Below are 13,802 nucleotides of genomic sequence, written 5' to 3' on the forward strand. Positions count from 1 at the left end.
TTTAAAAAACAATTAACACACATCTTTTTAAAGAGGCTTTTTAATGTTTTATCTTCTGCTTATATCTGGTAGGTTCATTAGTTTTTATAGTTCTCAGGTTTTAGCTTTTTATTAATAACTTTTTAATTGAAACTTTTTAAAAAATGTGGTTTTAGCCTGGTCTTTTTAGAGGTTTAACTTTATTAATCTATTTTATTAATGGGCATTCTGGTGCCCCGCGGGGGTACCTGGATTGAGCACCACCCCAGCAGTAAGCTGCATGGGGTGGCGGTGAGCAGTTAAGGACCTGCTCTCCTCTTTCTTAAAGCTCTCGCTCCCAAACGGTGCTCAAACCGCAGTCTGGGCACACCCCTAGCTGAAAATACTCATCTCTACTTCTCTATCCCAGAACGTTCTTCCATCACTCAATGCTGAATCTCAAACTGTCTGATCTATCAGCTTGGGTGCATCATAGTTCTCAAGCTTTATATGTCCAAAATTGATCTTGCCACCCAAGCCCTCTTTCTCCTTGCCCATTGACAATACTGCCATCTGAATACCTCAATGAGCAGACAGAAAACCTTGGCTTTTCTTTGATTCGCTACATTCAGTTTATCACAAAATCATACTGCTGCTTCCTTTACAATACTGCAATACAGCAGCCCTTCCTTTCTGTCCCCTTGGCAAATCCTCAAATTTCTGCTTTGGTAATCTCTTGCATTGATTACTGCAACTTCTCCTTCAGTCATCTTCCACTGATTAATCTCACATCCACCCAGCGTACTGCTGGGGGGGAAAAAAAATCATTTCCCTCTTTCATTGCTCTGACCATGTCATACACCCACCCACCCCTGCGCAATCACTAGCTTCCTACCGTCTTCTGGATCCAGCATAAGTTCCTTGCTTACTTTCAAAGCCTCCCATGGCCTTACCCCTCTCTACCTCAGATCTCATATACCATTACACTCCCGCTCATACTTAATTCCTCCAGCTCCACCACCCTCAATCATCCAAACATCTCTTGCTCCTTCAGATGTCTTCACCTTTTTCTCCCTTAATCCTGTTTATGCTTAGAATTTCCTCCCAGAACACACATATATGATGCATACTCTTACTTACTTCAGATCCCTTCTTAAAACCCTCCTTTTACAATGAAGCCCAAAACCTTAGTCCCATTCTCTACTGCAACCAAGCTCAAATACATGTAAAAAATATTCTCATATTCTTCCCTCTGCCTTCATTTCCCTCCTCTTATTCAGTTTCCTTTGTACCAACATCTAGGTTGTAAGGTACACAGGGCAGGGACCTATTATCTCATTCTTTATAGAGTGTCATGCTCAGTGCTATATATGCTATATACCTAGCACTATACCAAATTACTTAAGGAAAATACTTTCCAACCTGAATTATAAATTCAACAAGGATCATTGACAAGATAAGGCTGCAGTCTTATGCACAGTTTTGAGATAGTTTTGCAATTTCAGAAATAGGTTGTGTTTTCACACTGCTCTGAAATTAAAAAGAAAAAATTACTTTGTTTTTCTTTTTAAAAATAACTATTTGAAGTTATGTTAACTAGCTGACCCCGCACAGAGCATCTGTGTGGTATGCACTCAGCCTTTGGTCTCCCCTCCGGAGACTTCGCTGACCTGGCGCAAAGCATCAGCCCCAGGTTGCTCTCCCCACCCTCCCCCTCCCCCCAGCATCAGCCCCAGGTTGCTCTCCCCACACTCACCCTCCCCCCAGCATCAGCCCCAGGTTGCTCTCCCCACCCTCCCCCATCCCCCCAGCATCAGCCCCAGGCTGCTCTCTCCCCCCGCCAGCCTTCAGCACAGAGAGGCAGAGCGGTGTAGTGGTTAGAGTGCTGGACTAGGACTGGAGAGACCTGAGTTCAAATCCCCATTCAGCCATGAAACTAGCTGGGTGACTCTGGGCCAGTCACTTCTCTCTCAGCCTAACCTACTTCACAGGGTTGTTGTGAAAGAGAAACTCAAGTATGTAGCACACCACTCTGGGCTCCTTAGAGGAAGAGCGGTAATAATAATAATAATAATAATAATAATAATAAATAAATAAAAATAATAAAGCTGCTGCCTGTCTGCAGGGACATTAATTAACGTTTTCTAGAAATCAAGTGATAAAATGTTGGATTATTAAATCCCCATATTAAAAAGTGTGTCACATAATGCAGGCCTTAAATTTTATTTGGCTCTAGGAGCAAACAGGGCTGCCCAAGACAAATAAAGATCCCGCCCCACCGCAATAACTCTGCATCTGAATATCTTAATCTAGATGCTACAGTTAAATTTCTAGGTGCCATGGCTCCATGGCACCTGGGATTTGTCACTATGTGCTGTAATGGTCAGAGTACTGGCTTTCAATGAGGGCAACAAAGTTCATATCCACACTCACCCACAAAATTTACTGGATTACCTTGGTCCAGTCACCAACTTTCAACATAATCTACCTGAGAGAGTTGCTGTGAGAACAGAGGGCAATCTATGTACACCACCCTAGGCTCACTAAAAGAAGGGTGGGATAAAGATGAAATACCTCCTATAAGGAGCCAGAGGTTGTATGTAACAACATCCTTACACTAATATAATAGGATTCAGGAGATGGGCTTCCATGCCCTGCACTAGTTGGAATTTACAGAGCCTCACAGAGTGTGTATAATTGTAATCAAATCTTGAAGTTAGAAGAGGTATGAACAATAGTTGCTATTGTCAAGTCTGAAGAATCACAGACTCTTACCCAGCTGAAGTCTGTGGAAAGTGCTCCTAGCGCTACAAATTTCCAGCCAACACCAACTGTCCCCCATGCATACTAGTCAATCCAACATGTTCCTTCAGAGTGTGTAAGAATCAGCTTAGGGGGGGAAACAAAGAGACATGCTGCTCTGCACTAACCTACAGAGAGTGCTAAAAGCAATCAAAATAATAATGTAATGTACAACTACACAACAATACATAATTAAGCAATCAAAATAATAATGTAATGTACAACTACACAACAGTTAAGCTCAACAAATCTATTAAAGTAACCTGATCCTGAACAAACAGGGCCATGGTCGTTTTGGCACATGTTTGCCATTAAAACCCTACAACCAACATTTACAAAAACAATATAATTAATTATATTAACAAAAAATCAATATCACAATTTTAAAAATGAAAAAATGAAACTTTTACATAGTCAAAGTGCTATTTTTAAAGCAAGAACTTGGAAAAAGCATTTCAATCTCAGCACTTTTTATTATAGCAGCTGAAAGAATGTTAGCATGGCCACCCAACAGAAAGCTATGAACTTTAGGAAGTTATAAACTTCCACAAATCCTGCAGGAAAAGAGGTCACAGCAATACTTCCCTTGTATTAAAGTAAAAACTGAGATCATCCCAGAAATCCTGACAAAGTTCACAATCAGGATGAAAGATAGGAAATCACTATCCCAGAAAAAAGAATCCTCATTCAGTTTAGGAAAATCAGTATTTCCCCACGGATCCTGCTAAGGCAATATCAAGGAACTCTCTGGGGAAGGTTCTGGAGTTTAACAAACTATGCTAGAATAAGCATTTCATCTCTGCACAACTTTTTATTATAGTAGCTGACAGAATGCCAGCATGGCCATCCAACAAAGCTTAATGTAATCACCAGTATGGCCTTGGAACAATTGCCAAAGAATAAAGCTATGCTACTGTTTTCAGTTTAGAAAGCCTTTGTTCACACAATGAAGTTCTGCCATGATTTAATCCAAAGTTTGGGATCTGAAACAGCATTACATTATTTTTCAGGAGGACAATGAATCCTGTTTTACTACGTTATTCTTTAGTCATGTAAACAGAGGTAGCCCACGTGTGGAAAGAGACAGTCATGCACACCAGATGAGCCTGTGTTAACTGTATCGAAGATATGTGCGTGTTGTGTTTTGAACAGAACAACAAATTACTAGGCGTGAGAAAGCACATGGGGCACTTGAAGCCATAGTCAATGTCAAACCAGCTGGCAGGCTGCTGTCAGTTCTCATCACAGAACTAGCAACGTTTATCACACACACTCTTCTGAACCTTGTACTCTCACTACCTACTTACACACGTGTTAATCCGACATGGTTTATTATATATCTAGAGGAGCTAACACTTTTCTCAGTGAGAAACGTCTCCGACATTGCCCCCCCCCCACCGCACCAGTTCTACTAACATTTCTTAGCGGCTCCGTCTACTATTATGCAACGTGCAGAACGAGTTACGCTCGAGGCAGCAGGTCACCACCCTTTGGATGCGAGCGAGAGTGTCCCGCTGACGGGGGAGGGGAAGGAGAGAAGAGGCAGCCGGTCAGATGTATTTATATCCTTTAGGATCATCTTTCCATGCTGCACTCAAAGGGCTGAGGACGCCGACAACCAGCAGTGCTATAAATAAGACTGCACCGGCGCTCGGGGTACTCCACGGTCTCCCACAGCAATCTCGTAGCACAGAGTCAGAGTCTAAGCGTAGCAGGGAGAGCACAGAAAAGGTCCTGCCGGGCAGCGGACGGGACGGTTTTTGCAGACCACCACCAGAGCGGCAGCAGCAGCAGCAACCCTTCCACGGCGCTCCTCCCGCCTCCTGGCTTGGACTGAGAGTGGTTTGAGGCACGATGGAAGTTACGTCATGTGCTCTGTGGGAAAGCGAAGCTCCCTTCCAGCCCGGTCCTCCGTCTCCGTTTCTCAGGCCTCCGGGACGGCCTCTCTTCCTACTCCAGCCCGCACCCCCCGAAACTCCCCACCGCGAATCCCCACAGAAGGCAGCGCCCCCGGCGCATGCGCAGACGACCCCATGGCACAGCGCGCCCCCCCCCGCCCCAACTCGCGCGGCCTCTCCCCCGCCCACCCCAAACGGTACCGCTTCAACCCCGTTTTGCAACCACGGTCGTGGCAGTGAGGTGGAGAGAGACCTCGTGTGTACGGCCTCGCCACAAAACGAAGCGCGCAGCCCTCGGGGGGAGGGGAGAAGAGCGGCGCCTGAGGGGCCCCAAGCTGAGGCAGCTTTTCCTGGGCTCCTCCGGCGCCAGGGAAGGCCACGAAAGGGCCCTCAGCGGCCTCCTGCTTCAGCAGCGCAAGCCACGCTACAGAGCATGGAGCGGAACTCCGCGGCCGGCCGGCCAGCCTCGACACTCACCGACCAGGAGCTCGAGCTGTCGCCTTTTCGCCCGCCGCGCTGCACAGGCGGAGCCCACCTCCTTCTCCGCGCCGCTGCTGCAGGAGCCGCTTATCCCGCCCGTTTTACCCGCCGGGAAAACGCAAACCACCAGATACGAAGATCAAAACAAATGGCGGGGGGAGGGAGCGGGGAGAAACACCACCAAAAAAAAAAAAAAAAAGCTTTCCTCGTCGTCGTCGTCGCCGTCTCACTCCCTGGAGGAACACGAACCCAAACACACCGAGGGCCGCCCTCCACGGCGTTGATTCGGCGGTGCTCAGCAACGGTGGCGCCGATTCGCTACCTTTCCTGACAATCTTAAGGAGACCTCCCCCCCATTCCAGCCCTTCTCGGTTTCTGTTGGGCGATCTTTCAACACTCTCGCGACGCATTCGTCTCAGGAGCTGCCGATCAAGATAAAGCTCCGCCCTACAAGCTTGTGACAATAATTGGACGGCGTGCTTCTCTGACTCCCAATTGCTGAAGGGTTACAAGTGCTGCTGCAAGTTGCTCTCTTCTGCGTCCTTCTCTCTAGATTTTCTCTCATTGGCCGAGAACGCGGTCCATCAGAAGAAATCGCGGAGACGCCTATCTTATTTCTTGCTCTGAGGTCATTGGTCGCACATTTCGTCATTATAACCAGCCAATCACGCCCGTTGAACGGCACCCGCCATAAAATCTGAGGCTACGGGTTTTGTCAGGGCGTAATAGTGATTTATTCTGATGATTTATCTGATTTCTTTTGTGGTTAAGGCTGCTAGTTTACTAGATGACATCAAGCCTTTCCCGAGCATTTTGTTCATTCAGTCCATGAAACTGACATTCAGTCTGTTAAATACCCGTGTCTCCCCCCCTAACATCAACACAGAAGGGGTAAAAAACCGTGCAAGGAGAAAAAGGCGTGGACAGCCACAGTGCAAGATGGAGAGGCATAGTTACCTGGTAGGTGGGAAACGTGGGAGGGTTGAGTTTGAAAGGTATGCCCCATCACGCCTCCTCCTTTCCGCCCCCGAACAACACGCCTCTCCTCCTGGAAATACTTCTCTTCAGGTTCTATCTTCGCATAGTTGTTCCTTTAACTTGTTGTGCCCCGCCCTGAGCCTTTGGATGGGCGGCATAGAAATTTAATTAATTACCTATTTGATTGATTGATTGATTGATTAAACGCTACTTGGATCGCCATTACAACCTTTCAGCTCCCCTTTTGTTTTTAAACCTTTGATTGCCAGTGTAGCTCAGATGCACTCCTCAGCTTCTTCTTGCCACAGGACGTCATTTTATTTTAAGAGACTTAAGCCACAGTAAAGCGGCATTTGCTACACTATTTACGCTTGCTACATTGCAGGAAAATTACACTTGGCTACACTGTGCCTTTATTTTTTCTACGTTCTCTTTCGGCTTTAAACCGAAAGGTGGGTTGGGGAAACTGTTCCTGGCTGGGCACTCTTCTCTTCCGGTTCTTCTTGCCCTGCGCGTGGTCCCTTTAAATTCACTTTAGGAAGCCACTTGGCTCCCCCCGCCCACCTTTCTTTGAAGATACTATATTGCCCTAAGTGGCGCAGCGGGGAAATGTTTGACTAACTAGCAGAAGGTTGCCGGTTCAAATCCCTGTTGCTACTATATCGAGCAGAAGCGATATAGGCAGATGTTAAAAGGCATTATCTCAGACTGCGTGGGAGGAGACACAGGCAGTGGTAAATTACTCCTGTATTCTACCAGGGCTCTGTGGGCGCCAGGAGGCGAAATCGACTTGACTGCAAACTTTACCTTTATTGCCCTTCTTATGCTAATTCTATCCTTCCCGTGGCTGCTGCTAGAAAGGAGAGTCAATCAGCGAGCGAAAAGGCTGGGACTGCCGACCTGAGACTGAGAGAGGCAAGTGCGGGAGCTTGTGGCCGATAGGAAGTGGATCTTTCCCTGTTCAGAGGACTTTAGCCCTTTCCCCTCCTCTTCTGCTGCTCCAGAAGCATTTGGGGTTAAAATTATGCCTCTCTCCCGTGCCAGGCTGAAATGTGTTAATCTTTCCATACACCCTTTTATAGTTTATGATGAGTGGATGGGTTAGTGCAAGTCTCCCCAATGCTTGGGGGCAGGGGAGACTTGTTTCAAGAGAAGCACTAAAAATTCCTAGATTCTAACCACCTTTACTAGGAAGTAAGTAAAGGCTTGGCAAATCCCAGACATCAGGGAGCCATGGTGACTAGAAGTTTAACTGTGACATTTAGACTAGGATATTCAGACTAGGATATTGGGGTGCAGAGTTATTTAATACAATCTTCATTTTTCCCCGGCAGCCTTAATTTTGTTTCAAGTATCCTCTTGTAAAAGGGATAAAGAGAACTCTCATTTACCCTCCCCCCTCTACAATGTCTGTCACAAAGTCCACTGATCTTGTCAAGTGTCCATTGACTCCCCAATTTGGGGGCTGCTTTTAGATCCAAAGAAATCTGGGAAATGGATTAAACATTTCATTGAGTCCAAGGATGTTTATGTGTTATGTGTGCATCGATAGTTGTGACTCTTTTTTTTTTTTTTAAGGTGAGGACATTTCAAATATACTACAAATAACACCATCTACAGTTAAGCCTTTAAATGAGGCTCTTAACTCTCCTTTTTTTTTCATTCAAATTTTACTTCCCCTCTTGTATTCCATGCATAGGCAGATGTAACTTTGATGATAAAATAGGGCATTTAAAAGAGACAGGTTGAGTTTTTTTCAAGGAAAGGTGGCAAGATTTGTGAGTTTCCTGGGAAGCTTATACTGAGGTTTAGGCAGGGCACAAAGGTAGAAGGTGAAAACCCTCACTGTTAACAGGAGCCAAGAAAAGTTGTAAGGAGGACATCTCCATATCTTTCCCCCCGCCCTCTTTCCGCTGTCAGGTACTCCAGCCAGGGTCTTTTGGCTGGCCTCATATATTGCCCTTAATTTTATTTATTTATTTTATTTAACATACTTTTATACCACCCACTACCAAAGTTTCTAGGCAGTTTACAACAATAAAACAAACCAAGAAATTTTAAGACAATTAAAACATAACCCGTTCAAATTAAAATAACCACTCATAAGAAAAGCTAAAAAGCTTGGCTAAAGTGATGTGTCTTTAGTTGTTTCCTAAAAGCCAACAGGGATGGGGCAGCTCTAATCTCAGCAGGAAGTTCCCACAGCTCTGGGGAGACTACAGAGAAGGCTTGGCTCTGTCTCATCATCAGATGAGCCGGCGGCAACCTCAGATGAACCTCCCCTAGAAGATCTTAATAGGCGGTGGGGTTAATAATGAAGAAGGCCAAGCCATTAAGGGCTTTATAGGTAATATCCAACACCTTGTATTTTGCCTGGAAACCTATTGGTAGCCAATGTAGATCTTTTAAAACCAGAGTAATATGGTCTCTTCTGGATGTTCTGGAGACCAAACTGGCAGCAGCATTCTGCACTAATTTCAGTTTCTGGACTACATACAAAGGCAGCCCTATGTAGAGTGTATTGCAGTAATTAAGCTTGGAGGTTACTAGCATGTGTATCACTGTCTTAAGGTCACTCACTTCTAGGAAAGGGCACAGTTGGCGAACCAGCCGAAGCTGATAGAGAGCGCTCTTGGCCACCACCTCCACCTGAGGTATCAGAGAGAGGCTGGGTCCAGAAATACTCCCAAACTGTGGACCTGTTCCTTCTGTGGGAGTGTAACTCCTTCCAGAACCTGCCGATCTATCTCATTTCCCTAACTGCAGCTTCCCATAATGAACACCTCCATCTTGTTTGGATTTAGTCTTAGTTTGTTATCCTTTATCCAACCCATTACTGCCTCAAGGCAGGCATTTAGGGAAGTTATGCCATTACTTAAAACATATATACACTCAGAATGTGAACTCTTCCCTTGTTTTTCATTTACTGTCTCCAGTGTTTTAATGAAGACAGAGTTACAGCTTTTGAGAGTATGGAGGTGTTTTTCTGGATAACATAATTGGTTCTGCTGGCTGGTAATGCCCTCATGCCTGTTGGCTACACAAGCTGGTGATCATCATACGATCTCTGGTGCCTCTGTTCAGTGACAACCTCAGCCTCGTCATGTACCTTTCTCTCCCTATCCAGGCCACTGCTGTGGTGTGGAAGTGGGGAGGGGATGTTGCAGGGTCACTAAGCAAGAAGTATTGTAAGCAGAAGGTGTGTTAGTGGGCAACAACAGTGTGTCAAGAAAAAGAACCATTGTATTTATTTCTGTGCAAAACAGAAAAAAGTGGTATATAAACATTAAATAAAGCTGAAAAGCGATATATAAATATTCATTTTAGTAGTAAAGGGGGGAAATGCTTTCTGTATGTGCACAGAATTAAACATCATAGGGGAAGTTAAAGTGGGAGGGAACACGACCCACAATGCCCACACTGATATGAAGAGAAAATATCAGGATGAACTAATGCAAGAACTGTTAGGTGCAGATGCCCAGCAGTAGCTCTGGAAAGCAGTAAGTTGCCTAAGCCCCTGAATCTCCCTCAAAAAAGCCCTCCATCTGGAAATATCCTATACAAAGAAAAGCATTTCAGTGACACATGCATAACACACACCATCACTGGTATGTTTGACTTATGGTTCCGTCCATCCATTATCATGGATGGAAAGTGCCGTTGTTGTTATTATTAATTACGCTTATAGGCTGCCCCATCCAAAGGCTCTGGGCCACGCACAACAAGTTTAAAAAGACATAAAACAAACACCATCTAAAACATACTACTTAAAACAATTTTAAAACAATTCAAAACCATTTAAAATCAATTAAAATACCCCCAAACAATTTCAGAACCTTGGAAGGCCAGGCCAAACAAATAAGTTTTCCGGGCTCTCTTAAAGGCCAACAGCGAATCTAAACTGCAGATATCTGCTGGGAGTGCATTCCATAGGCCAGGAGCAGCTATAGAGAAGGCCCGGTTCCAAGTCGGCACCAGATGTTCTGGTGGTAACTGGAGACAGACCTCTCCAGATGACGTCAATGTGCAATGGGGATCATACAGAAGAAGACGCTCTCTAAGGTAGCATCGTCTCCCAAGGAGAGAGGGCATGTCCTCAACTCCTGCCTGTAGGCTTCCAGAAGCCTCCAGTGACTAGGTGAAACAACTGGCTAATGAGGATGCCAAACTAAGGCAACCCAGCTGCACTGGTGGATATCTCCTGTGCAGTTCAATGGTGTACAGTCTTGATGCTTAAGACAACAACAACATTGGCTGTCCACAGTTCAAGCTTGACAGGGTTTGGTCTACTTTTCACATATATCTGACCAATTATTGGACAATATTCTTCAGCCCTCCAATGCCTAGGAACAGCCCTCTCTTAATGCTCATGCAGGGGAATACCTTCTCTCCCCACCCCAACACACCAATGTGATCCATAAGTCAGGTTGGTGCAAGTGCAATGCTGAATTCTCTGCAAAGTTGCAGTGTCACATGGGAGTTTGTTGTCAGCATCTACATGTGTGTTCGGCGCGATTCTACATAATAGTGACTCACTGCTTCTTTTAGAAGCTCTGACTGTCAGACCTCTGCTCACTCACTTCCCCTCTTCCCTGCCAAGCTCACAGTTAGCATGGGCATGCCTAATGATGTCTTATCCCCTATGAGCCCCAGCTAAGTTTCTCTAAGGCCAAATATATAACTCATCTGCATTGGCTGGTTACCAGTCCACACTCTTGGCTTCAACAGGCTAAGTAACACAGTGAGACGGTGTATGGTCCTGAGTGGAAAAAGAAAAAGTTGCATCTTGTTATGAGAACAGCCTGTTTGGGGCCTACAAACAGAACTCTTCTGTATGATTTGAACTGCAGGCTTTCAGTCTCCATCTTGACTAGCTGGACTCGTGGGATCGTGGGTCTTCCACATGTCCATATTTGGCAAATTCTCATATTAGTTGCTTATCACAGGCCACATGGGGCAAGTAAGTATGACATGCGCCTGCAAGGTGATCCCCCTATGCCCCTCTCTATTCACAACACAGAGAAGGACGCTGACTGAGAGTTAAGGAGAACTATTTCTCAAGAGAATAGTAAAACTCCTCTTTTTGTTGGCACAAAGGATTAGTCTTACTAATCACCTCAACAGGAACTCAGATAAGGATGTTACACTCCTACCTCACTATCGCAGTGTTAATGGTCTGACACGGACCAGGGGAAGAGACTTGGGTTAGTTTAAAAAGAATTCCAATCTTCCCACCTGGAAGGTCTTCCTGACCCACAAGCTAAATTTTGATCTCCCCCATTTTGAGCTCCCCCATTTACCCTATCCCATACAGGTGTTTCAAACCATTCCACTTTATTGTTCGTCAAGATTATACACACTCGTGATTGAATCCCACAAGTATTCTTTTGATAACCACAGACGTCATCCCCTGCAGCCAAGAGGTGTGACCCATGTTTGGCCCGAAGGCATGTTTTTGCCTGTTTCAACCCCAAGCCCCAATAAATGGTTCGCTTTGGCTATTCCATCTACCACAGCTATTGCTCCAGCTTCTGCCTCCAGATCCAAACCACACACCACGCTTGGCTGCCTTAGAGAACCGACCTCCCCTGGATTTTCCCTGGAACCAGCTGCTTTCCTGGTTCCCTGGCTTGAGAGTGGCACACTTGCCTCTCCTCTGCCCTGTCTTTCTGCTTGGTCCATGGAAAGAGGTACCCCAGCTCACCCCATCCTACAAGTGGAAGACTACTCTGTGAAGAGCAGACACAGCTGAGGAGGTGAGCAAGCTTTTCTAAACATCTAGCCTTTTCCCCTTCAAACTAACTATCAGGAAGAGGGGAGATTTTCAGAGGCTGGTTTCTCTTTAAGGGGTAAGTCTGTGTGTGTGTTTGTGTGTGTGTGTGTGTTATTTGCCAGGGCTAGAATTTGCCAGGGCTAGCAAACTCCAGTGATTTAGTTTGTCCCTGCCTGGAGGGCATGGAGTCAGCTAGGGCTGGGGGAGGCTCCACATTCCTTTGACTCACATCCTGTGTCTCAGCTGGAAGACTACTCTCTACATAAGAGGTGAAGGCCCAAGAGCATAGCGAACAGAGCATAGTGAACAGGGATAGCAAACAGGACATAGGAGTTTTGCAGGAGTTTAGCGGGAAGTGTGTGGGGGAGCCTGGAGCAAGCCCCTGTGACCACAAGGAGCCTGGTTGAGAAGAGAATATAAGTACAAATCTATCCCTCATATCCCTCATATTCTAAGGAAAGGCTGTTTGGAGAGTTAAATAGCTGACCATTACAGCTGAGACCTATCCTTCTATTAAACTATCTAATAAACAGATAATAACAAGCAGATAATAAACTACTTCTAATAAACTACCTCTAAAAACTGTAAACAGCCAACAAAAACAGCATGAAGATAGAAAGTCAGCAGGGGAAGTGGCACTTCCCAGTGTACTGCACAGAGTGCCACATGTATGACTATTTGCCCCATGGGCAGAAGTCATGGGTGTGTGCTTGGTGCAAGGAGTTCCTGGCTCTCAGGGAACAATTTCATTTCCTTGAGACCAAGGTGGCGGATCTGGAGAAGCTCAGAGAGACAGAGAGGCATGTGGACGAGACGTTCAGGGACATGATAGAGGCATCCCACTCCAGGGCTGGTAGCTCCTCTGCTGACAGGGAGAATGAAGGTCTCGGGGAAGGAGGACATTGGCCTGAGGAAAAGGGAAATGCTCCTTTAGAATGGACCCCTTCCATGGATGATGAGCCCATATCCTCTCACACAGGGGATACTCATATGGGGGGTGGGGGCCTCGTAGTGGGTAATTCGATCATTAGAGGTATAGAGAGATGGGTTTGTGACCCACGTGTTGACCGCATGGTGACTTGCCTGCCTGGTGCGAAGGTTGCGGACATCACGGAGCATCTAGATAGACTTTTAGAGAGTGTTGGGGAGGAGACAGCACCAACGATGTGGGGAAATGTAGTCAGGAGGTCCTGGAAGCCAAATTTAGGCTGATAGGTAGTGTATTGAAGTCCAGGACCCCCAAGGTAGCATTCTCAGAAATGTGCAGGTACAGTGAGACAGGCAGAGCTGAGGGGTTTCAATGCATGGATGAGATGTTGCTGCCGGGAGGAAGGGTTTAGATCTGTTAGGCACCGGGATACATTTTGGGGCAAGCAAGGCCTGTACAAAAGGGATGGGCAGCACTTGAACCAAGATGGAACCAGATTGCTGGAGCTTAAAATCAAAAAGGTTGCAGAGCAGCTTTTAAAATGACACCTGGGGAACAGCCAAAAGGAGCCGGGCAGTATCCTGTTCGGCAAAAGCCATCCTTTAAAGTGTGAGGGTGCAAAGGATTCAGATAAAACAGAAGGGAACAGAGCAGAACCACATAAAGAGCAGACGGTAGCCTGTGGCAGCTGGTCAAAGAGTCAAAAGAAAGATAGCATACATCAGGTGAAAGATCCAGCATATAGGTGCTTATATGCCAATGCCAGAAGCCTCCGAGCCAAGATGGGTGAGCTGGAGTGCTTGGTTTTTAATGCAAAAATAGATATAGTGGGCATAACAGAAACATGGTGGAACAGTGAGAACCAGTGGGACACTGTTATCCATGGATATAAACTCTATAGAAAGGACAGGGAGGGGCACCTTAGAGGTGAAGTAGCACTGTATGTTAAAGAAAGGATAGAATCTAACAAGCTAGAAAACCTAGG

General features: G+C 45.8%; 1 protein-coding gene across 6 annotated transcripts in view; it reads right to left on the bottom strand.

Moving 5' to 3' along the window:
- Nucleotides 1-6,579, bottom strand: part of TNRC6B (trinucleotide repeat containing adaptor 6B) — a 220,677-nt gene extending 214,098 nt beyond the window's left edge. For 3 of the 6 annotated variants that reach the window (XM_053256272.1, XM_053256275.1, XM_053256279.1), the window contains exon 1: nucleotides 5,136-5,777. The gene's annotated coding sequence lies outside the window, so the exon portion shown is untranslated. Of the gene's footprint in view, nucleotides 1-5,135; nucleotides 5,779-6,095 lie in introns of those variants that run through there. The other 3 variants (XM_053256273.1, XM_053256276.1, XM_053256278.1) reach the window with 3 other exon arrangements.
- Between the last annotated feature and the right edge of the window lie 7,223 nt (nucleotides 6,580-13,802).

This window comes from Hemicordylus capensis, chromosome 5, assembly GCF_027244095.1.
Source record: "Hemicordylus capensis ecotype Gifberg chromosome 5, rHemCap1.1.pri, whole genome shotgun sequence".
NCBI classification, from domain to species: domain Eukaryota; kingdom Metazoa; phylum Chordata; class Lepidosauria; order Squamata; family Cordylidae; genus Hemicordylus; species Hemicordylus capensis.